This window comes from Pseudophryne corroboree, chromosome 2 (assembly GCF_028390025.1).
Source record: "Pseudophryne corroboree isolate aPseCor3 chromosome 2, aPseCor3.hap2, whole genome shotgun sequence".
NCBI classification, from domain to species: Eukaryota; Metazoa; Chordata; class Amphibia; order Anura; family Myobatrachidae; genus Pseudophryne; species Pseudophryne corroboree.
In genome coordinates, this window is record NC_086445.1 from 419,817,607 (window position 1) to 419,840,533 (window position 22,927).

Below are 22,927 nucleotides of genomic sequence, written 5' to 3' on the forward strand. Positions count from 1 at the left end.
TTTTTCTATTGTGACGCAAGCAACAAATAGGACAAAATAACTGAAAACCCCCCTAAAGTCAGTACTTTGTAGATCCACCTTTTGCGGCAATTACAGCTGCAAGTCGCTTTGGATAAGTCTCTATGATCTTGTCACATCTTGCCACTGGGATTTTTGCCCATTCCTCAAGGTAAAACTGCTCCAGCTCCTTCATGTTGGATGGTCTCAGCTTGTAAACAGCAATCTTCAAGTCTGACCACAGATTCTCAATTGGATTGAGATCTGGGCTTTGACTAGGCCATTCTAACACATTTAAATGTTTCCCCTTAAACCACTCGAGTGTTGTTTTAGCAGTATGCTTCGGGTCATTGTCCTGCTGGAAGGTGAACCTCCGTCCCAGTTTCAAATCACAGGCAGACTAAAACAGGTTTTGCTCAAGAATATCCCTGTATTTAGCACCATAAATCTTTCTCCCGACTCAAAACAGTTTACCAGTCCCTGCTGCTGAAAAACATCCCCACAGCATGATGCTGCCACCACCATGTTTCACTATGGGGATAGTGTTATTGGGGTGATGGGATGTGTTGGGTTTGCGCCATACATAGCGCTTTCCTTCGTGGCCGAAAAGTTAAATTTTAGTCTCATTTGACCAGAGCACCTTCCTCCATACATTTGAGGAGTCATCCACATGTCTTTTGGCAAACTCAAACATGCTTTCTTATTTTTTAACACTAAGCAATGGCTTTTTTTCTGGCCACTCTTGCATAAAGCCCAGCTCTATGGAGTGTACGGCTTATTGTGGTCACATGCACAGATACACCAGTCTCTGGTGTGGAACTCTGCAGCTCCTTCAGGGTTACCTTTGGTCTCTGTGCTGCCTCTCTGATTAATGCCCTCCTTGCCCGGTCTGTGAGTTTTGGTGGCCGGCCCTCTCTTGGCAGGTTTGCTGTGGCACCATGTTTTTCCCATTTGAAGATAATGGATTTGATGGTGCTCCGGGGGATCATCAAAGATTTGGATATTTTTTTATAACCAAACTCTGACTTGTACTTCTCAACAACTTTGTCCCTGACTTGTTTGGAGAGCTCCTTTGTCTTCATGGTGTGATGCCTCTTGTTTAGTGGTGTTGCAGCCTCTGGGGCCTTTCAGAAAAGGTGTGTTTATACTGACAGATCATGTGACACTTAGATTGCACACAGGTGGACTTCATTTCACTAATTATGCGACTTCTGAAGGTAACTGGTTGCACCAGAACATTTGTGGGGCTTCATAGCAAAGGGGGTGAATACATATGCACATGCCAATTTACTAATTTTTATTTATAAAAATTCTTTATTATATACATTTTTCTCATTTCACTTCACCAACTTAGACTATTTTGTGCATATCCATCACATAAAATTCAGATTAAAAAAATAAATAAATTACAGGTTGTAATGTAACAAAATAGGTAAAAAGCCAAAGGGGGTGAATACTTTAGCAAGGCACTGAAGCCCAATGAATATACTGTCTAACTTCAATTCCACAGGCAATGGGTTCAAATCCCAGGTATGTCAGCATCTTCAAATGTAGTAAAGGATAGTGTGACTGAATAACAAAGAAATCTCAAGTTGATTTCATGAATGTTGTATAGGTATTAGCAAAAGAAGGGGTCAGTGTAGGAGACCGGGACGGTCAGGAGATTCTGGGCTTCAAAAAGAGGGGAAGCTGCAAGTAAAAGTAATTAAAACAAATAATTGACAAGTGCCGCCAACAGCGCACCCTACCCTGCAACGCAATGTGCAGTGCCCCCTCCGCACACACCTAGTTACGGCCCTGCCTTATTCAGTAAGTACCTCAGTACTTTCAGAGGTAGCAGAGATGAAGTACTTTATGAGGTAGCAGACATAGCAAATATCCATGAATCATAATTGATTACATAGAGTACCAGAGGAATAAATGAAGGACAAAAGGAAAAACAAATCTCATTAAGAGGGACCAAATTACAACTATAATAACATCAGTATATGGGAACAATAAAACAGAGCTTCAGTGATACTTACTAATACCCGTTTTCCACTACCAAGCACAGGTCGCAGCCGGGAGCCTGACACGGCTGCGACCCGTGCCAGAGCCCCTTCCTACACTGCGCTCACCAACCCGGCATATTGCCCGGTTGGTGACGCTGCTGGTGACGCGGCAGGGGCGGCACTGGGAGATCACATGATCTCCCAGCGCCGCCCTTCCATACACTGTAAACGGGAGCCGTGTCGCATCGACACGGCTTCCGTTTACACTGCACAGCTTACCAGGTTGAACTCGTGTTCAACCCAGTAAGCTACCCGGGTAGGATTCCCGGATCACTTAATCCGGGAATTTGCAGGGGTAGGGCCGTTTCCACCTGAAAAAAACACGGGTTAATGCGCGCCCCCAGTCTCCAGCATAATGGTCCCAAATCATCTACCACTCCCCAGTATAGGGAACACAGGCCATCTCACAACTCCTGCAATCTGTATAATGGAGATACCCCTTTACATTTCCCCAAAAGTCACCACTGCTGACCCTTCCCAGAGTAACAGTACAACCTCCTTTTATCTACCCCTGTGTAGCAGAACCACCCATATATATCAAACCCACCATAGTCAGGCAGAGCCACACACCCAATCACTCCATTTCACATGTCTCATTTCCATTTACCTATTCCCCTAACACACTCCACACTGCCAGTACACAGCTTCTCCTCAGACTCCCAAACACAGTGGTCAGGTAGAGCAGCCCACCTCAAATCCCCTCTCCCATTAGAATGTCAGCTCCTCAGAGTAAACAATGATGAGGAGATGCAGCAGCTGCCACCCGTACACCCCCTCTCCATTTAAACCTGCTGCTGCCACATCACCTTTAGTTTGTTCCAGATCAGGGTGTCTCCGACTCATCGACAGGAACTTGGGGTGACTGTAAGGAGGAGGGGCACAAATAAAATCGGCTGGGTGTGTGAGGAAATATCTGGGGGGTAATTGCCTGCTTCCACTACCTGCCGCATTTCAACTGGTCCAGGTGTGTCCTTGTCACCACAGCCCCAGTCCCATTTCCACTGCTTCCATCCTCACACGAAGGCTGCCTGCGCCCAGCCAATGCCAGCCGTCAGTGAAAACAAAGCACATAGGAAGGAGAAGGGAGGGTGGATTGCAGCGGATCGGAGGGGGCTTCGCCGGATCCCTGCTGGCAGCTGGCAGTTAACTGCTGATGAGGAAGTATGATACAGCCCTGTCTGGGGCCCCCTACAACCTGCCGGGCAGCTTTGGCCGTATAGTGATTGTAAATCCGTTACTGGCCACAGCCGCCTCTGCCCGCTACTGTAGTGCTGCCCCGCCAGCTATCACATCTGCCACTAATTCTAATTCCTAATTCCGATGCCGCTGCAAATGTACGGGGAGTAGCGACAGCCAGGGTCTGGGTAGTGGCAGTGAGTGCAGCTACTGCAGGGATCCCAGCTGCCAAAATAGATTGGGAATAGAACCTGTGGTGAGTGCAGCGAGACCGCAAGGGGCTTCACTGCTCTCACCCCCCCCCCATCCCCCACTGGCCATCCAACAGCCGGGATCCTGCCGTCGGTATTGTGACTGGCGGTCTCCTGATCGCCGGTCACACCCAGCAAGATAAATCTCACACTGTAAGCAAAACAAGAGAAGTGATCTTTTCAGGGAATTCTCAAAGGAAAAGGTTGGCGTGTACTTGCCACCTGCCCATGTAAAGGGAGAGATGTATCAATCCTGAGAGAGAGAAAGTGGAGAACTTGCCCACATCAATGAATCGACTTTTAACTATCATTTATCTGGTCTATAAAATGACAGTAGCTGATTGTTTGCCATGGGCAACATCTCCACTTTATCTTAAAGAATTAATATCTCTACCCCGAAGTAAAGTCAGGATGCATGGGTCCCTGACTCCCTGGTAAGGTCCAGCCTATTTCTCTTGAATATATTATTTATTTATTTCTTTAAAGTAAAAATAAGGAATAAACTCAGAACTAATTAGAGTACAATAGAATGGTAATATTTACCAGAACTCCCTCCTCAGATATGGCCGATGATGTTAATGAAGAGCTGCACCGAGGCAGCCAGCAACATAGTCACCTCCCGGCTCCCTGGGCCGACTCTTCCACCCAGCAGGACATCATGGACGCTCACGCAGCTTCCCGGCAGCGCCCCCCCCCCCCCCCAACTGTCTGCCCGGCCTGTTACCGCTTCCTCCGGGGATGCTGCAGCTGCGCTTTGATCGGGTCCGCAGCAGCTGGTTCAGGCACGAGCATGGCAGCATGCACAAAGTTCTCTACTCCGTGCCTGTGCCGATCAGCTGTTCGCCGCGATGGGCGGGAGGGAGCTGGCGGCTGCGCGGCTGTACTTGGGCACAGAGGTAGAGGGCGATGAGAGGTATGGAGCTGTAAGGGGGGCGAACACCCCCATCGCCCCCCCTCTCCTAAATCCGCCACTGATGGAAAGGACGCTGCCCCGGCTTCCAGCAATGATCAAGATGTGTTGAATAACAGGTGCAGGGGCACAGTCAATAAAGGAGTTAATCTCAGTGAAAGTGGGCTGGACCTTAGGGAGAGCTCCAAATCTATTGCCAATCATCTCTTCCTCAGTGACAGGGGCGTGCTTTCATATGGGCTGAAAGCACGCCCCTGTCACTGAGGCACTTATACTAGTGCCGCATTCAGTGCATTTTTTAATGGGCTTTTACAGCTCTCTCCTTGGCCCCGCCCCCTGCTTCCGGTCTTTTATCATTGGCCACGGGAGGCACTGTTCTCAGTGCCTCCGAAACACATTTAAACCCGTTTTATAATGTAAAAAGGATTACAGTAATATAAAGCATATACTTAAGATACAAAATATTTTTCTTAAGATACAAAAAAGTATCTTCTTTATATTATTGTGACTGCACATCCCTGATATATATATATATATATATATATATATATATATCAGGTGAATAGACGTATCAGCGACTGGTTGTGTCTGATTTTTATCAAGAAAATATTGAGGTCATAAGAAATAGGTTAAAAAGTGGATCAGATAGCCCAAGTAAAATGATAACATTTTATTTATACAAAAGCTGGATATATAAAAATGGGAGGACAAAGATTTTACATGTAGATATTTAAAAAGATGTATATACTGTAAATATGTACATAAAAATGTGAAATATAAAAATAATAAATTTATAAAAAGTTATTAGAAACAGGAATAACATATAAAGAAATCTAGAGGTAGCTTATCTGTAACGCAAGATGGAAATAGGGAATTACCAACGCGTTTCGTCTATGCAGACTTCAGAGGTAATGTTCTGCTGGGACTGGGCTTGTATTTATACCCCAAACACTTTGAAACAAGGTAGTGACATCACTTCCTGTTGGGGAATGGCATAAAGTGCTAAACGTGTAGTATTATAGGTATGTAGCCTCCATATATATGTGGTGATTAAATGTCTAATAGGTACATGAAAAATGAGCATAGTTTACATAAAACAATGTTTACAACAGTCTTTTTGGAGCACAGTTTGCTTAAGTCTGGCACGTCCGCCACACTTCCTGTGTCAGCGGCAGTGTTCTGGGCATGCTCAGTGCTCCTGACGCCCTTAAATTTAGGGAGTGTCTATCCAATAGACCAATTTTGATAACCCATATCGTTGCTAGAAGACACTTCACAAGTGGCGCTGTACCCCCTCTATATATATATATATATATATATATATATATATATAAAAGAAAAGAATGGAGGGCGCAAATGTGAGTAAAAAAGTAAATATATTTAATAATAATAGCAGCTCACATACATCTTAATTTCCAATCACCGGCTTGGTCTCCTCCGCTTAGCCGCTTCCGGATCGCGTGCATCCACGAGTAGCCACGCCGCATGTAGCAGACACCGCTGATTCAAGTTTTCCCAGTGCCCGGACAAACAGATGGACGTCACCACGTCAGCCATTCCTGAGCCACGCCCAACGTGTTTCCTCACAGACTTTGTCAGGGTGTGTGGCCTCATCCCTAGCAAGCACTTCTTTATACTAGTGGCAGTATCACCTCCACTGCATAGTAATGCAAATGTCCTCAGTTGCCGCATTCTGAGCATCCACTAGACATATTAAAACACTGCATATATACTATTTTTTTTTTTATATAAAAAAATATATAGTCCTCACAGGCATCTAATTACATACAGCATCTACTGGCACCATTTTTAGGTAGTCCATACCTATGTACTAAAACGTCTCTATGGTTTCGGTTTTTACCTTTATTTAATCCATATTTAATCCAAATTCATCTAAAAAAGCAAACGCTGTGTATGTGTCCTGGCGTCTCACATTTAGCAACTACCATAATTCATATATTAAAATAAAATTAATTTATTCTAAATTTATTAAAAATTCCATATATATATATATATATATATATATATTTTGGAATAATTGCATACCATAATGAGATATCATGGTGATGGGACCCAAGTCTAAGCACAGAATGCATTTATGTTACATATACACCTTATACACACAGCCGGAAGGTAATTTTAGCCAATATTTTTTGTAACTTTGTGCATTGAACAAAGTGTATCTACATTCACACAATTCATTTATGTTTCATATACACCTTATACACACAGCCTGAAGGCCATTTAATACAATATTTTTAATAACTTTGTGTATTAAACAAAGTTTGTGTACATTGAGCCATCAAAAAACAAAGGTTTCACTATTTCACTCTCACTCAAAAAAGTCCGTATTTCGGAATATTCCGTATTTCGGAATATTTGGATATGGGATACTCAACCTGTATAAAAAAATACTATATATATATATATATATATAGTAACTATGTAACGGCGGCACTCAGCAGTCTGGTATGTAGAAAAAAAGCCTTTATTGCGGTCCTACGCCGTTTCGGGGATAAACCCCCTCTTCAGGGACAAAACAGTACATGTACTGTTTTGTCCCTGAAGAGGGGGTTTATCCCCGAAACGGCGTAGGACCGCAATAAAGGCTTTTTTTCTACATACCAGACTGCTGAGTGCCGCCGTTACATAGTTACTATATTTGGATGGCATTATCCCCGGAGGGCACCGCAGCAAGTAATCATCACCCAGAAGTGAGTGCCGAGCCTGCCAGTTTTGCCTATATATATATATATATATATATATATATATATGTTGTATTTTTTTTAAAGAAAGAAATACATAGACATATAATATTTTCAAACTTTTTTTAAAACAGACATAATGCCCAAGGAAAGCACATGATCCGCTGCAAAGGGGTCAATGACCCAAAAAACAATGCCTCACATCATCGTGCCACCTGGGCATATATCAATGTAAAAACGGTGCAGTGGCAGACTTAGCAGGGGGCGATTAGGGCAAACGCCCCCCCTACACATACCGGCATCGGGATGGAGGCCGGGTCCCGCCGCGGTGTTGGGAACGGGGTGGAGAGCGGTGCAGCGCGGCGGGGGAAGGGGAGAGAGAGAGAGAGCGTCCTGACGCGCATACAGCGGCCTCTGTTCTGACCACGCCCCCTCCTCCCTGTACGCGCGTCAGGACGCTCTCTCTCTCTCTCTCTCCCCGTCCCCCGCCGCGCTGCACCGCTCTCCACCCCGTTCCCAACACCGCGGTGGGACCCGGCCTCCATCCCGACTCTTCATGCTGCTGCGGACAAAATATGAGTAGGTGTCAGTGTATGCCATGTCTCCTCCCCTCCAAGCTAAAGTGTGTGTGTGTGTGTGTGTGTGTGTCATATCTTCCACCCCCCCTTCTCCTAGCTAAAGTGTGTGTATGCTATGTCTCCCCTCCGAGCTAAAGCGTCTGTGTTCCATGTCTCCCCCCTCCGCTCCTAGCTAAAGTGCCTGTGTGCCATTTCTCCCACCTCTTCTCCTAACTAAAGTGTATATGTTCCCCCTCCTAGCTAAAGTGTGTGTGTTCCACGTCTCCCCCCCTCCTCCTAGCTAAAGTGTGTGTGTGCCACGTCTCCCCCCTCCCCTCCTAGCTAAAGTGTCGGTGTGCCATGTCTCCCCCCCTCTTCTCCTAGCTAAAGTGTGTGTGTGCCACGTCCCCCCCCTCCTACTAGCTAAAGTGTGTTTGTGCCACGTCTCCCCCCCCCTTCCTTTCTAGCTAAAGTGTCGGTGTGCCATGTCTCTCCAAGACAGGGACAGCTCGATGGCCATTTGAGTGGAGTGGCGGGACACATGACTGATCTGGCAGAGGACCTCCAGTTCAGAAGCGGACCTCAGACAGTGAGACATGGGACAAAGATCCGCAGGCCCGCAGCTTGGGGTGAGATACTGTTTAAGCCCTTACGCTGCAATACTCGGAGTAAAGAAGGGGGCAGGCTCCCCTGTGTTTTTTTTCCTCGCTGCCCCAGTGTAAGTTAATTAGGGGGTAGGATTCCCCTTGCCCCCAGTGCCTGCATTATTTTGGCTCATTCAGTGTACTGTAATGTGAATTTCGGCTCATTCTACGTGCTGTAATGTGAATTTTGGCTCATACAGTGTGCTATAATGTGAATTTCGGCTCATTCAGTGTGCTAGAATCTGAATTTCAGCTCATTCTGTGTGCTATAATTTGAATTTCGGCTCATACAGTGTGCTATAATGTGAATTTCGGCTCATTCAGTGTGCTGTAATGTGAATTTCGGCTCATACAGTGTGCTATAATGTGAATTTCGGCTCGTACCGTGTGCTATAAGGTGAATTTCAGCTCATACAGTGTGCTATAATGTGAATTTCAGCTCATACAGTGTGCTATAATGTGAATTTCGGCTCATTCAGTGTGCTACAATGTGAATTTCGGTTCATTCAGTGTGCTACAATGTGAATTTCGGCTCATTCAGTGTGCTATAATGTGAATTTCGGCTCATTCAGTGTGCTATAATGTGAATTTCGGCTCATTCAGCGTGCTATAATGTGAATTTCAGCTCATTCAGTGTGCTATAATGTGAATTTCAGCTCATACAGTGTGCTATAATGTGAATTTTGGCTCATTCAGTGTGCTACAATGTGAATTTCGGCTCATTCAGTGTGCTATAATGTGAATTTCGGATCATACTGTGTGCTACAATGTGAATTTCAGCTCATGCAGTGTGCTATAATGTGAATTTCGGCTCATTCAGTGTGCTACAATGTGAATTTCGGATCATACAGTGTGCTATAATGTGAATTTCGGCTCATTCAGTGTGCTATAATGTGAATTTCGGATCATACTGTGTGCTACAATGTGAATTTCAGCTCATACAGTGTGCTATAATGTGAATTTTGGCTCATTCAGTGTGCTACAATGTGAATTTCGGATCATACAGTGTGCTATAATGTGAATTTCAGCTCATTCTGTGTGCTGTAGAAACAGAATTTGTCGGCAGATAAGAACCACTTGGCCCATCTATTCTGCCCCTTTTTTTTTTTACATTATTTTTATCTCTAACCTTATCTGATCCTTATTTCTTTGTAAGGATATCCTTATGTCTATCCCATGCATGTTTAAATTGCTCTGCTGTCTTAGCCTCTACCACCTCTGATGGAAGGAATGGCGAATCGCCAGTCTGTATCACCAGTGCGCAGGGTTCTCTCCACTAACTGGCAACATTTTATTAGTAATGGCAACAATAGGAAATTTTAGAAACGAACGGGAAGGGCATTACTAAGTGGGAGGGGCTATGATTAGGGTGAGGAGTCATAATTCTTAAACCCCCCCTAAAAGTTAAGTCTAGATCCGCCACTGAAACGGTGTGATATCATAGGTTTCATTCATACCTTCTGGATTAATTGTTTTTAATGCATGTATCCATAATGTCTCCCTTTTACTTAACCTTTTCAAGATATCCCCACCCCTATCATCACCTCTCACATGTTCAATCGCCTTAAAACTAAAATGCTTCAAATTGCCCCCATTACATTTAGAAAAATGCCTAGAAACGCTATGCTCATTAGATTTCTTCAATATATTCCTTGTATGCTCTAGTATCCTTATTTTTAGCTGCCGCTTTGTTTTTCCTTCATAATCTGGAAAAATGCAGAGGTGCAATACATTGTACTTCTCACAGATGCACCTAAATGGAATAAAAGGTTACCCATGGAAAGTACTGGCTAAAAATCTTTCTGTTTTGATTAGCTAAATATGTTCTGTTGACGTCTAAGTCATAAAAGCCTGTAATTATGAACAGTTCCTTTAAAATATTGGAACATACAATAACTTTTTGTTGCATTCATGTGTTAAACTAACAAGTTTTTTGTGGATATCGCACATTTTTATCTGACTCACCAGGTCTGCCCATTACAATGAGCTTGTAGGTTTTTTCTCCTCCCATTGCTGAGACCATATTGCTCAATTAAGCCATTTGCAGCACCAAATAAACAGGCACCGAAGCAGAAGTTATTGGTTTCCCTTAGTGGTCTATCATTTTTCTGCATTTTGCAACTGTCCCCTAATGTATAGTTTTGCAATTATTAATAAAACCTATGTTTGGACATTTTACAGTCTGACCTACAACTTCATAAGCATATGATGATTGATATATACTGGTTAACTTATCTTTGTTATAGTATTTTGCTACAATATATTTCTTCCAGGGTCGTTTTAAGAGAGGAGGAGGTTCGTGTGCAGCCCCCTCCGTTTGGACCCCCTCCTCTGTGCCGGAGGGGGACCGAGTGCTCAGACTCTACTGCTCATGTGCATATATTTGGGAAAATGGTGCTGCGGCCATTTTCCCAGTGAAATACTAAGGAGTTGATTCAGAGATGGCCACAGCTCACATTGATGCAAAATATAATAGTGCTGCAGGAAACATCAGAAGGCAAGAGACGCCTCCTGCCTTCACCACAGATCCCAGTGCTGTATCTGATGATTGTCACAGCCACTGTCCATCAGATTGTAACCCCTCTCTCACCACCCAGGGGTAATTAATACACACTTGCCTCCACCCAAGCTATATTATATTTGGCTTGCTTGGGTTAGCCTGATAGGTAGGCAATCTGTGTCCTACGTGTAGGCAAGTGAGATTACAATTGTACTATTTTAAACAATACCATGACATTTACACCTGAAATTGTTGCTGTATAAGAATACATGTATTCTTTGTCTGCATTCACAAAGAATATTATACTGGAATGTTATTCAACTGGCAAGTACATAGGTTTTAATGTAAGCACATAGGTATAATAACATTGCCAACATTAACATTTATCTAATGGTTACACCGTATGTAGTTGTAGAAAATACAGATATGCCCTATAAAATACAAATATCCAATGGATGCAATACATTAAGGTGGGGACAACAAAACTAAACAAAAATCATAACTATAAACCCCGGTTCAAATTTGTCTCACTGTGTACTGCATTAACGTCGTTGAATGTAGAAATTTTACTGATTCAAGCAGAAAATTACAATTCACCTACTCAATATAGCTGAGTTTAATCCCCTTCAGGAAAGAGTTCAGTCCTTTTATATTTAATTCACTCCTCCGTAAAACTCAACTGTAACCACCAAATAAATATTTCCTTTCCCGTTCCTAACTTTGCTTTAAATATTCATAGCTACGTTTGTTTAAAATCCAGAAAGGCAGCATATTTATCTTCATCTGCCTCAGTTAGATCTTAGTTATGAACCTCTCATTTACTATATGGAGTCACACATGCAGCCACTATACGGTCCTGCCACTCTTCTACTAACTTTTGTTTAGTTCTGTCAGCTGATCTTCACTCTGCAACTGTTATGGCATACCTCCCAATATGACCCTCTCCAGGAGGGACAGAATGCTCTGCTCCTGGACTTCCCTCTTAATTTATGATTGCCATCACCTGTGCTGAAACACCTTTCTTATCCATTGACCTGTTCAAAACAGGTGTCTGCAATCATAAATTAGGAGAAAAGTGCAGAAGCAGAGCATTGTGTCCCTCCTGGAGAGGGTCATGTTGGGAGGTATGGTTATGGAGTTAACGCAATAGGTACATACTTGCCTACCTGACCCTCTCCATGAGGGAGAAAATGCTCTGTTCCTGGACTTTCCTGGTAATGTATGATTGCCATCACCTGTGGTGAAACACCTTTCTTATCAATTAACTAGCTCACCACAGGTGATGGCAATCATACATTACTGGGAAAGTCCAGGAACAGAGCATTTTCTCCCTCATGGGGAGGGTCAGGTAGGCAAGTATGAATAGGTAGCAATGTCACAGATGGTGCTGCTTATTATGTGAGCTGAGTAATGTAGTTACCTCTACAATGTTTATGAACCTCTAGATGAGATCAATTACATTTTATGCAGCTATACTGTACTTTATCTTCTTGGACTTACTGTCACTTACTGTAGCTGCTATAACAGCTATAAAGTATTAGTCTAAGATATTTATTCCTTTGAAGTTACAAGTGCGTGCAATATTAGCTTCAGGGCAGGGGCTGTTACTTTGCCTTGGTGTAGCTGGGGTAAGTATAGGATTACACATACAAATGCTTCGCTGCTGCTCAGTCTCTGCCTCCTGCCAACACTCCCCCAACTTCTCCCTTAAACTTACAGCCACACAGAATGGAGCCTCTGCTGCTGCGGCTTCTGTGTTGTGGCTGTCAGAGTCTGTGTCTGTGTCTGTAATAGGTAGTGCTACATAACTCGGGGCACAGGAAGGAACCCTCTCTGCCTCCAGGGCCGGCGCTACTATTAGGCAGCTTTAGGCAGCTGCCTATGGGCGCTGGCCACTGGAGGGCGGCAGGCTCCAATTAAATATATTTTACCAAAAAATATATATATTTTGATAAGTAAGCCCAGACCAGGGGCGGCCGCGGCGAGGGTCTAGCCTGCCACAGCCGTCAGTCACCTCACCAGCCCAGTGTATTGCTTTCCCTGCGGGCCTGCGGCTGCTCCATGTCTAAACAGAAATAGACGGAGCCGCGCGTATGAGAGAGCAGGTCAGGAGACGGGCGCCGCCCACACTGACAGCCTAACACGCATCCTGCTAGGCGCCGTCAGCACGAACGTCAGCGCTTGTGTGGCGCCCGTCTCCTGACCTGCTCTCTCATACGCGCGGCTCCGTCTATTTCTGTTAGAGACATGGAGCAGCCGCAGGGAAATCACACTGGCGTAGGTGAGGTGACTGACGGCTGTGGCAGGCTAGACCCTCGCCGCGGCCGCCCCTGGTCTGGGCATACTTATCAAAATATATATTTTTTTGTGTAAAATATATTTAATTGGAACATCTGAAAGACAAGAGAAGTCTCTCTATCCCCTCCCTCCCCGCCGCCCCGCGCCTCCCTATCCCCTCCCTGCCGCCCCGCGTCTCCCTATCCTCTCTCTCCCACCCAGCGTCTCACTATCCCCTAACTGCCGCCCCGCGTCTCGCTATCCCCTCCCTCCCTGCCGCCCCGCGCCTCCCTATCTCCTCCCTCCCACCCCGCATCACCCTATCCCCTCCCTTCCACCCCGCGTCTCCCTATCCCCTCCCTCCCACCCCACGTCTCCCTATCCCCTCCCTCCCACCCCACGTCTACCTATCCCCTCCCTCCCACGTCTCCCTATCCCCTCCCTCCCACCCCACGTCTCCCTATCCCCTCCCTCCCTGCCGCCCCGCATCTCCCTATCCTCTCCCTCCCACCCGCGTCTCACTATCCCCTCCCTTCCACCCCACGTCTCCCTATCCCCTCCCTCCCACCCCGCGTCTCACTATCCCCTCCCTCCCACCCCGCGTCTCACTATCCCCTCCCTCCCGCCCCACGTCTCACTATCCCCTCCCTCCCGCCCGTCTCACTATCCCCTCCCTCCCGCCCCACGTCTCACTATCCCCTCACTGCCGCCCCGCGTCTCGCTATCCCCTCCCTCCCTGCTGCCCCGCGCCTCCCTATCTCCTCCCTCCCACCCCGCATCTCCCTATCCCCTCCCTTCCACCCCGCGTCTCCCTATCCCCTCCCTCCCACCCCACGTCTCCCTATCCCCTCCCTCCCTGCCGCCCCGCGTCTCCCTATCCTCTCCCTCCCCCCTGCGTCTCACTATCCCCTCACTGCCGCCCCGCGTCTCGCTATCCCCTCCCTCCCACCCCACGTCTCCCTATCCCCTCCCTCCCACCCCACGTCTCCCTATCCCCTCCCTCCCTGCCGCCCCGCGTCTCCCTATCCTCTCCCTCCCACCCGCGTCTTACTGTCCCCTCACTGCCGCCCCGCGTCTCGCTATCCCCTCCCTCCCCGCGCCTCCCTCCCCGCTGCCCCGCGCCTCCCTATCCCCTCACTCCCTGCCGCCCCGCGTCTCCCTATCCCCTCCCTCGCACCCCGCGTCTCACTGTCCCCTCACTGCCGCCCCGCGTCTCGCTATCCCCTCCCTCCCCGCGCCTCCCTCCCTGCTGCCCCGCGCCTCCCTATCCCCTCACTCCCTGCCGCCCCGCGTCTCCCTATCCCCTCCCTCGCACCCCGCGTCTCACTATCCCCTCCCTGCCGCCCCACGTCTCGCTATCCCCTCCCTCCCTGCCGCCCCGCGCCTCCCTATCTCCTCCCTCCCACCCCGCATCTCCCTATCCCCTCCCTTCCACCCCACGTCTCCCTATCCCCTCCCTCCCACCCCACGTCTCCCTATCCCCTCCCTCCCTGCCACCCCGCGTCTCCCTATCCTCTCCCTCCCACCCGCGTCTCACTGTCCCCTCACTGCCGCCCCGCGTCTCGCTATCCCCTCCCTCCCCGCGCCTCCCTCCCTGCTGCCCCGCGCCTCCCTATCCCCTCACTCCCTGCCGCCCCGCGTCTCCCTATCCCCTCCCTCGCACCCCGCGTCTCACTATCCCCTCCCTGCCGCCCCACGTCTCGCTATCCCCTCCCTCCCTCCCTGCCGCCCCGCGCCTCCCTATCTCCTCCCTCCCACCCCGCGTCTCCCTATCCCCTCCCTTCCACCCCGCGTCTCCCTATCCCCTCCCTCCCACCCCGCGTCTCCCTATCCCCTCCCTCCCACCCCGCGTCTCCCTATCCCCTCCCTCCCACCCCACGTCTCCCTATCCCCTCCCTCCCACCCCGCGTCTCCCTATCCCCTCCCTCCCTGCCGCCCTGCGTCTCCCTATCCCCTCCCTCCCACTCCACGTCTCCCTATCCCCTCCCTCCCTGCCGCCCCGCACCTCCCGATGTTGGAGTTGCCTACAGCAGCGGCAGCTCCGGAGACAACAGGCAGCGCTGTTACCTCTATTTCCGTGCCCTCAGCATCTCCGGCAGCATCTGCTTCCTCCGGGACTGAGGAACCAGGACCACTAAGGCGAGGGGTGGGGGAGTTGTGCTTGGTGGCAAGTGTCTGGGCAGCTCACCCCCAGATCACTTGGACTGCAGCTCCCCACCTTGTGATCTGGGGGTGAGCTGCAGTCCAAGTAATCTGGGGGTGAGCTGCAGGCCAAGTGATCTGGGCAAGATCACTTGGACTGCAGCACACCCCCAGATCACTTGGACGCAGGGACAGGGAAAAATAAATAAAATAAATGTAAAAAAATTATATATTTATATCACAGCTGCCCGCCTCCCACCGCTGACCAGCGCTCACTTCTGCACGCTGCACCGCCATTGAAAGCTGACCACCGCAGACCACAACTGGCGGTGGTCAGAGGGACATCAACGCCGCAGCGAAGAAGGACAGCTTAGTACCGCCGCATCCCCCGCAGACCATGGGCTCATACGCCACCAACAACCACAGTCCCTTCCGCACCTCTGCTGCACATATCAGGTAATGTTACCCTATGTCCCTGCTGTCACGCTCTCAGTCCCTGCTGTCACTCTCTCAGTCCTTGCTGTCACTCTCTCTCCCTGTCCCTGAATTGTGGGTCATACCATTTGCTATAATGTGAATTTCGTCTCATACCATATGGTAAAATCAGAATTTTGGCTCATACAGTATGCTGTAATGTGAATTTCGGGTCATACCGTGTGCTATAATGTGAATTTCGGCTCATACAGTGTGGTAAAATCTGAAATTTTGGGTCATAGCGTGTTCTGTAACGTGAATTTCGGCTCATACCGTGTGCTGTAATGTGAATTTCGGCTCATACTGTGTAGTAAAATATGAATTTTGGCTCATACTGTGTGCTGTAATGTGAATTTCGGCTCATACCGTGTGCTGTAATGTGAATTTCGGCTCATACCGTGTGCTATAATGTGAATTTCGGCTCATACCGTGTGCTGTAATGTGAATTTCGGCTCATACCGTGTGCTGTAATGTGAATTTCGGCTCATACTGTGTGGTAAAATATGAATTTCGGATCATACGGTGTGCTGTAATGTGAATTTCGGCTCATACGGTGTGCTGTAATATGAATTTCGGCTCATACGGTGTGCTGTAATGTGAATTTCGGCTCATACTGTGTGGTAAAATATGAATTTTGGCTCATACCATGTGCTGTAGTGTGAATTTTGGCTCATACCATGTGCTGTAGTGTGAATTTCGGCTCATTCCGTGTGCTGTAATGTGAATTTCTAGATAGTATAAGAATTTCTAGATAGTATAAGGGGTCCTAATACACTGAAGGACACGCCCCCATTTGAGTGGCCACACCCCCTCTCCCGGAGGCGCGCGCATAATTGCAACCTTCACTTTTCCATACCCCCACTTCAAAATGTCTACTTCGACCACTGTATATGTATGTGTGTGTGTGTATATATATATATATATATATATATATATATATAGTATTCATTCTAGCACCCTGCACCTTTCAAAATCCATGCAGTTCCCCTTTCCTGCCTGGGGTGTCACTCTCTGCTCTGGTGTTTCTCAGCACACACAGGTCTGTATCACAGCACTGAGTAACAGATCAGAGTGTGCGGAGAAGCACCACAGCAGAGAGCGACACCCCGGGCAGGAAAGAGGAACTGCACAGTATTTGAAAGGTGCAGGGTGCTAGAATGAACACTATATATATATATATATATATATATATATATATATATATATAGCCAAAGGGCTGGATGCTTTTTAACTTGTGTACATTTAATATAATATTTGTCAGGTTCTCTTTTGCTGTTATTTGGCTGCTTCAGGAGGATCAACATACCGTTAACACAGCCTCTAGATAACGTGATCACTCCACTGTCCAAGCAATAGGGGAAGGGGAGGGTCGGGAGGACGGGAGGACGGGAGGACGGGGGGGGGGGGGGGGGTGTAGGCAGAAATTTTGCCTAGGGTGCCGAGAAACCTTGCACCGGCCCTGTCTGCCTCCCTGTCACAGATGCGCCCTTCCAATACTGCTGGTTGTGTTGACTAGCGCTGATGCCTCAATGCTGCTGTCACCACACCTTTACAGCCAGGAAACCCCTCTAGGTGATTGACAGTTAGGAGCGCAAGGACATTAACCCTTTAGATGCACTGTTACACCCTAAAATATGCTTTAATTGTATTTACCACTACAGGTACATCAATGTACATACAATTACATATATGTGAACTATGGGGATCATTCTAAGTTGATCGCTCGCTAGCAATTTTTAGTAGCCGTGCAAACGCTATGCCGCCGCCCACTGGGAGTGTATTTTAGCTTAGCATAAGTGCAAACGGTTGTATCGCAGAGCGCCTGCAAAAAAATGTTTGTGTCGATTTAGAGTAGCTCAAAACCTACTCAGCGCTTGCGATCACTTCAGACTATTCAGTTCTGGATTTGACATCACAAACCCACCCAGCACGCCTGCGTTTTTCCTGGCACGCCTGTGTTTTTCTGCACACTCCCTGAAAACGGTCATTTGCCACCCAGAAATGCCCACTTCATGTCAATCACTCTGCGGCAAGCAGTGCGACAGAAATGCATCGCTAGACCCTGTGCAAAACTACATCATTTGTTGTGCCCGTATGTCGTGCGTGCGCATTGCGCCACACGGGCAGAACTGCTGAAATTTAGCCTGATCACTGCACTGTGAACAAATTCAGCTAGCGATCAATTTGGAATGACCCCCTATATTATTTACCTCAGAACATGCATATAAAAACATCCATTAACTGTGAATAATATATATGCTTATACTTCATTTTTATTAAAATCATTTAACTACCTCAGTATAAGTATTGTTTAAACCCTTAATCAGGGTTACAAGATGAAGCCTAAATTTACTCAGAATGACCACCAGAACTCCTCTGCAGGTGCCATGAGATCTGTGTCAGAAGATGCCGACACTGGCCTTGGCACACCTAGAAAACGAGGAGGACGTGTCCCCATTTTGTAGATCTCCTCAATATTACAATTAAAATAATTAGGACCACTGGTGGATATTTTTAAAATGTGTCGGCCAGTAATTAATACACCTGTGTGTGAGGTAACTAGGAGATCTGTACAACATGCACTGTTAGGGATGCTCTGCTATGGACCAACTATACTTGGTACAATGGGGAATTGGTATCAAATATTGAAGTAGGAGAACCCATAGGTAACAGCGACCACAATATGGTCACATTCAATATCAGTTTTCATAAGCAGTCCTATACTGGCTCAACTAGGACTCTAAACTTTAGCAAAGCCAACTTTGACATGATGAAGGAAGCGTTAAGGGACATTGAATGGGAAATTCTGTTTCAAGGAAAAAATACTACAGAGAAATGGTATGTATTAAAATCACTGCTAATTAATAATACTCGTAAATTTATTCCCACCAGCAGCAAAAAAAGGAATAAAAATCCCAAACCAATGTGGTTTAACAAAAATATAAAGGAATTAATGGACAAAAAAAAGACGAGCATTTAAAAAATACAAATCTGAGGGGGATGCGGAGTCATTTCAACACTATAAGGACTGTAACAAAATAAGCAAAAAAGGAATAAGAGCGGCTAAAGTAGAAACTGAAAAAACTAGTAGCAAAGGAAAACAAAGCGAATCCCAAATTTTTTTTTAAGTACATCAACAGCAAGAGACTAAGAAGGAGAGTATAGACCCTTTAAAGGACAAGAGGGGAGTCTTAATCAAAAATGATAATGACATAGCAAACAAACTAAACAAGTTTTTTTCAACGGTATTTACCAGAGAGAACCAAATGCTGGGTCTAACACAAAATCTCAACAAAGATAATGTCCCACTGCTAAATGCTTATTTATGTGAGGAGGTAGTCTGTGACCGATTAAAAAAGTTAAATATTCATAAGTCACCTGGTCCCGATGGAATTCACCCGAGGGTTCTTATGGAGCTGCACGCTGAACTACCAAGACCTCTATTTTTGATCTTCAAAGATTTGGTTAAATCGGGTATGGTTCCCAAAGACTGGCATATAGGGGAGGTAGTGCCAATATTTAAAAAGGGGAGCAAAGCTGAACCAGGTAATTATAGACCAGTTAGTCTTACATCTATAGTGGGGAAAGTATTGGAAGGTATTCTAAGGGACAGTATTCAAAAGTTCCTTGAAGCAAATAAGGTCATTAAAAGGAACCAATATGGATTTGTGAAGGACAGATCATGTCAGACCAACTTACTTGGCTTTTATGAAACAGTAAGTGCGAACCTGGATCAGGGTAAGGAGGTGGATATAATCTTTTTAGACTTTGCAAAGCTTTCGATACTGTACCATACATGCGTCTTATCTACAAGCTACAATAAATAGGGCTAGGGAGCACAATATGCACTTGGGTTAGTAATTGGTTACATAATAGGGAGCAGCGCATTGTGGTCAATGGGTCATTTTAAAATTAAAGTACTAAGTGGTGTGCCACAAGGGTCTGTACTTGGACCACTTTTGTTCAACATTTACATCAACGACCTAACAGTAGGTCTAGAGAGCATGGTATCAATTTTTGCAGACGATATCAAATTGTGTAAGGTTATAAATACGAGGGGGATGCTGAGTCTCTTCAGAATGACTTAACTAAACTGTAAAGCATGGGCAGTGAAATGGAGAATGAGATTCAACACAGACAAGTGTAAGGTAATGCACTGTGGGGGCAAGACCAAAAATAACACCAACATACTAAATGGGGTAATATTAGGGGATTCTGTACTGGAAAAAGACTTAGGGGTTCACATAGATAACAAATTAAACAGCAGTACCCAAAGTAGGAGTGCAGCAAAGAAGGCTAATAAGATATTGGCATGCATAAAACGGGAAATTGATGCAAGGGACGAGAGTATTATACTCCCATTATATAAATTACTAGTGAGGCCTCATCTTGAATACTGTGTGCCATTTTGGGCACCATATTACAAAAAGGATATCCAGGAGCTAGAAAAGGTTCAGAGGCGGGCATGGAGATGCTGGAATACGAGGAAAGGCTTGCAAGGCTAGGCATGTTTACATTGGAAAAGAGGAGACTAAGAGGGGACATGATCAACATCTACAAATATAAAAGGGGTCAATACACAGAGCTTTTGAGGGACCTGTTTTTTATAAGATCAGCACAGAGGACAGATGGTCACTCGCTTAGGTTAGAGGTGTTTCCGCACATTGAGGCGAAAAGGTTTTTTTTTTCACAGTAAGGACAATACATGTTTGGAATTCCCTGCCTGAGAGAGTAGTAACTGCGGACTCAGTCAACACCATTAAGAATGGGTTAGATAAATTCCTATTGGATAAAGATATTCAGGGTTATGGTGCGTAGGCACGCATTACAGGTAATATAACTAGTCCTAACATAAAAATAACTAGTCCTATAATAAGACTGCATAGGAGACTACAAATAGGTTGAACTCGATTGACAATTGTCTTTTTTCAACCTTAGTTACTATGTAATGTGTAGATATATGTCCAGGGTAGTTTCTAGGCTCTTCTGCATCTTCCCCTGACTACCAGACTTCCTCCAATGCTCTGGATTAAGCCCTCGTCTGATATAATACATTCAGCCCAGGCAGGATGTCCATACTTCCCCACTTAATGACTTAATGTGATCGCTGGTCCTGTATATAACAGAAATATGGCATGCAGTAAATTTAACTTTTCATGATGTATTTTTTAGCTGGTCCAGTGGTATTTATGCCCTCTTCATGGACTGGCCACATCACTCTAAAATCAAGCAGTTGGAAACCCCCATCTAGAAATCCTGCATTTGCCACTGGAGGGGGTTAGCAATCGCACTTTTAAAGGGGGCATGACTATGCTTACAATATCAGGCCACACCCCCTGCTTTACGGGGGCCCAGGCTGGCTGTCTATGGCCCTGCTTGGGGGTACTGCAAGTGACAATGCAGGACCCATTCTGCACATGTGCATGCACAGTCCATCCGCCATTAGAGATGTACACAAACCTTCAGGCACGTGTACAACTCCAAATCAGGCCCTAAGTCAAGTTGTAGAGATGATTTGGGTTTTAAAGACTAAGGGGTGTATTCAATTATTGTCGAAAGCTGCCGTCTTGTTGGAAAGACGGCAGCTTCCAACAGGTTTAGGTCGGAAGGGGTTCCGACCTATTCAGTGCCATCTGATTTTTTTCAAACTTGATGGAAACCACGTGGATTGTCGGAATCCACATGTTCTGTCGGAAGAGTGACCAAACCCAACAGGTATTAGCCCCAATTCCGACAATGTCAATCCAACTTTAAAGAAAGTCGGATTGCCATTGTCGGGAACGTGCCAAACCTGTCAGGTTTGGGCGCTCCCAGAGGAGTAACTAGAATTTTTTCTCCCCCAAGCCAAAACATTCTCTGGCACCACCCCCACCCCCCCATAATTGCCACTAGCACCACGCGCGTGCCGAAGGTGAATGCCGCAAAAAGGGGGCATGGCCTTGCTGAAATGGGTGTGGCTTTGCATAAAGGGGCGTGGCATTGCAGGAAAAGACTACCTTATACCACAGTTTTGCAACCTGCACGCCCAGGCGTTGGCCACCACAGGAAAAAAAATAATCCTGATTTATGCCCCTTACATTATTTGTCATTTTTCCTCCTTATAGAAATGCCCAGTATACATTATGCCACATACTGCAATGGCCCTTAGACATTATGCCACACACAGTAATGCCCATGACACAATATGCCACACACTGTAATGCCCCCAACATATTATGCCACACACCATAATGCCTGTGACACATTTTGCCACACATCGCAATGCCCGTTATACATTATGCTACACACTGCAATGCCGCTGAGACATTATAGCACATACAATGACTGTGATACAGTATACCACACACCATCATGCTTGTGACACATTTTGCCACACACTACAATACCCCTGAGACATTATACCACATACTACAATGCCTGTGATATAGTATACCACACACCGTAATGCCTGTGACACATACTGCAATGCCCTTTCTACCATATGCCACACACTGCAATGCCCGTGACACATTATGACGCACACCGCAATGTCCGTGATACATTATGCCACACACCGCAATTTCCGTGACACATTATGACACACACTGCAATGCCCATTACACATTAAGCCCTACAGTAATGCTTCTAATTACTTTAAATTACCTGCTTGTTGCCAGGGGTTTCATGCTCTTGGTTCAATGCACGGTGCCAGGGGTTTTCATGCTCAGGGTGTCATGCTCGTTGCCAGGGGTTTCATGCGCTCGGTGTCAAGCTCATTGCCAGGGGGTAATATTCAATGCCAGGGGTTTCATGCACTGGGTGTCATGCTCGTTGCTAGGGGGTAATGCTTGTTGCCAGGAATTTCATGAGCTGGGTGTTGTGCTTGTTACCAGGGGGTAATGTTTGTTTCTAGGGATGTGCTCTCAGTGCCACATATGCCCCCAGTGCCAGATATTCTCCCACAGTGCCAGATAAATATATACCCCCATTGTGCCAGAAACACATATGCCCCCCCCCCCAGTGCCAGCTACACATATACCTCCAGTGCCAAATATGCCCCCCTAGTGCCAGGTACACACACTTCTCCGCTGCTGTGAGTCCGGAGGGCACAGCGCGCGCCTCTCCTGGCTGTGTCCATCCTGTGTCTCAAGCGGCATGTCTGTCAAATGAAGTGCTGGTTCATGAGCCAATCAGAGCTCTGACTGGCTCACGAACCGCTACTTCATTTAACAGACATGCCTCCACAAGAGACCCAGGAGGGACA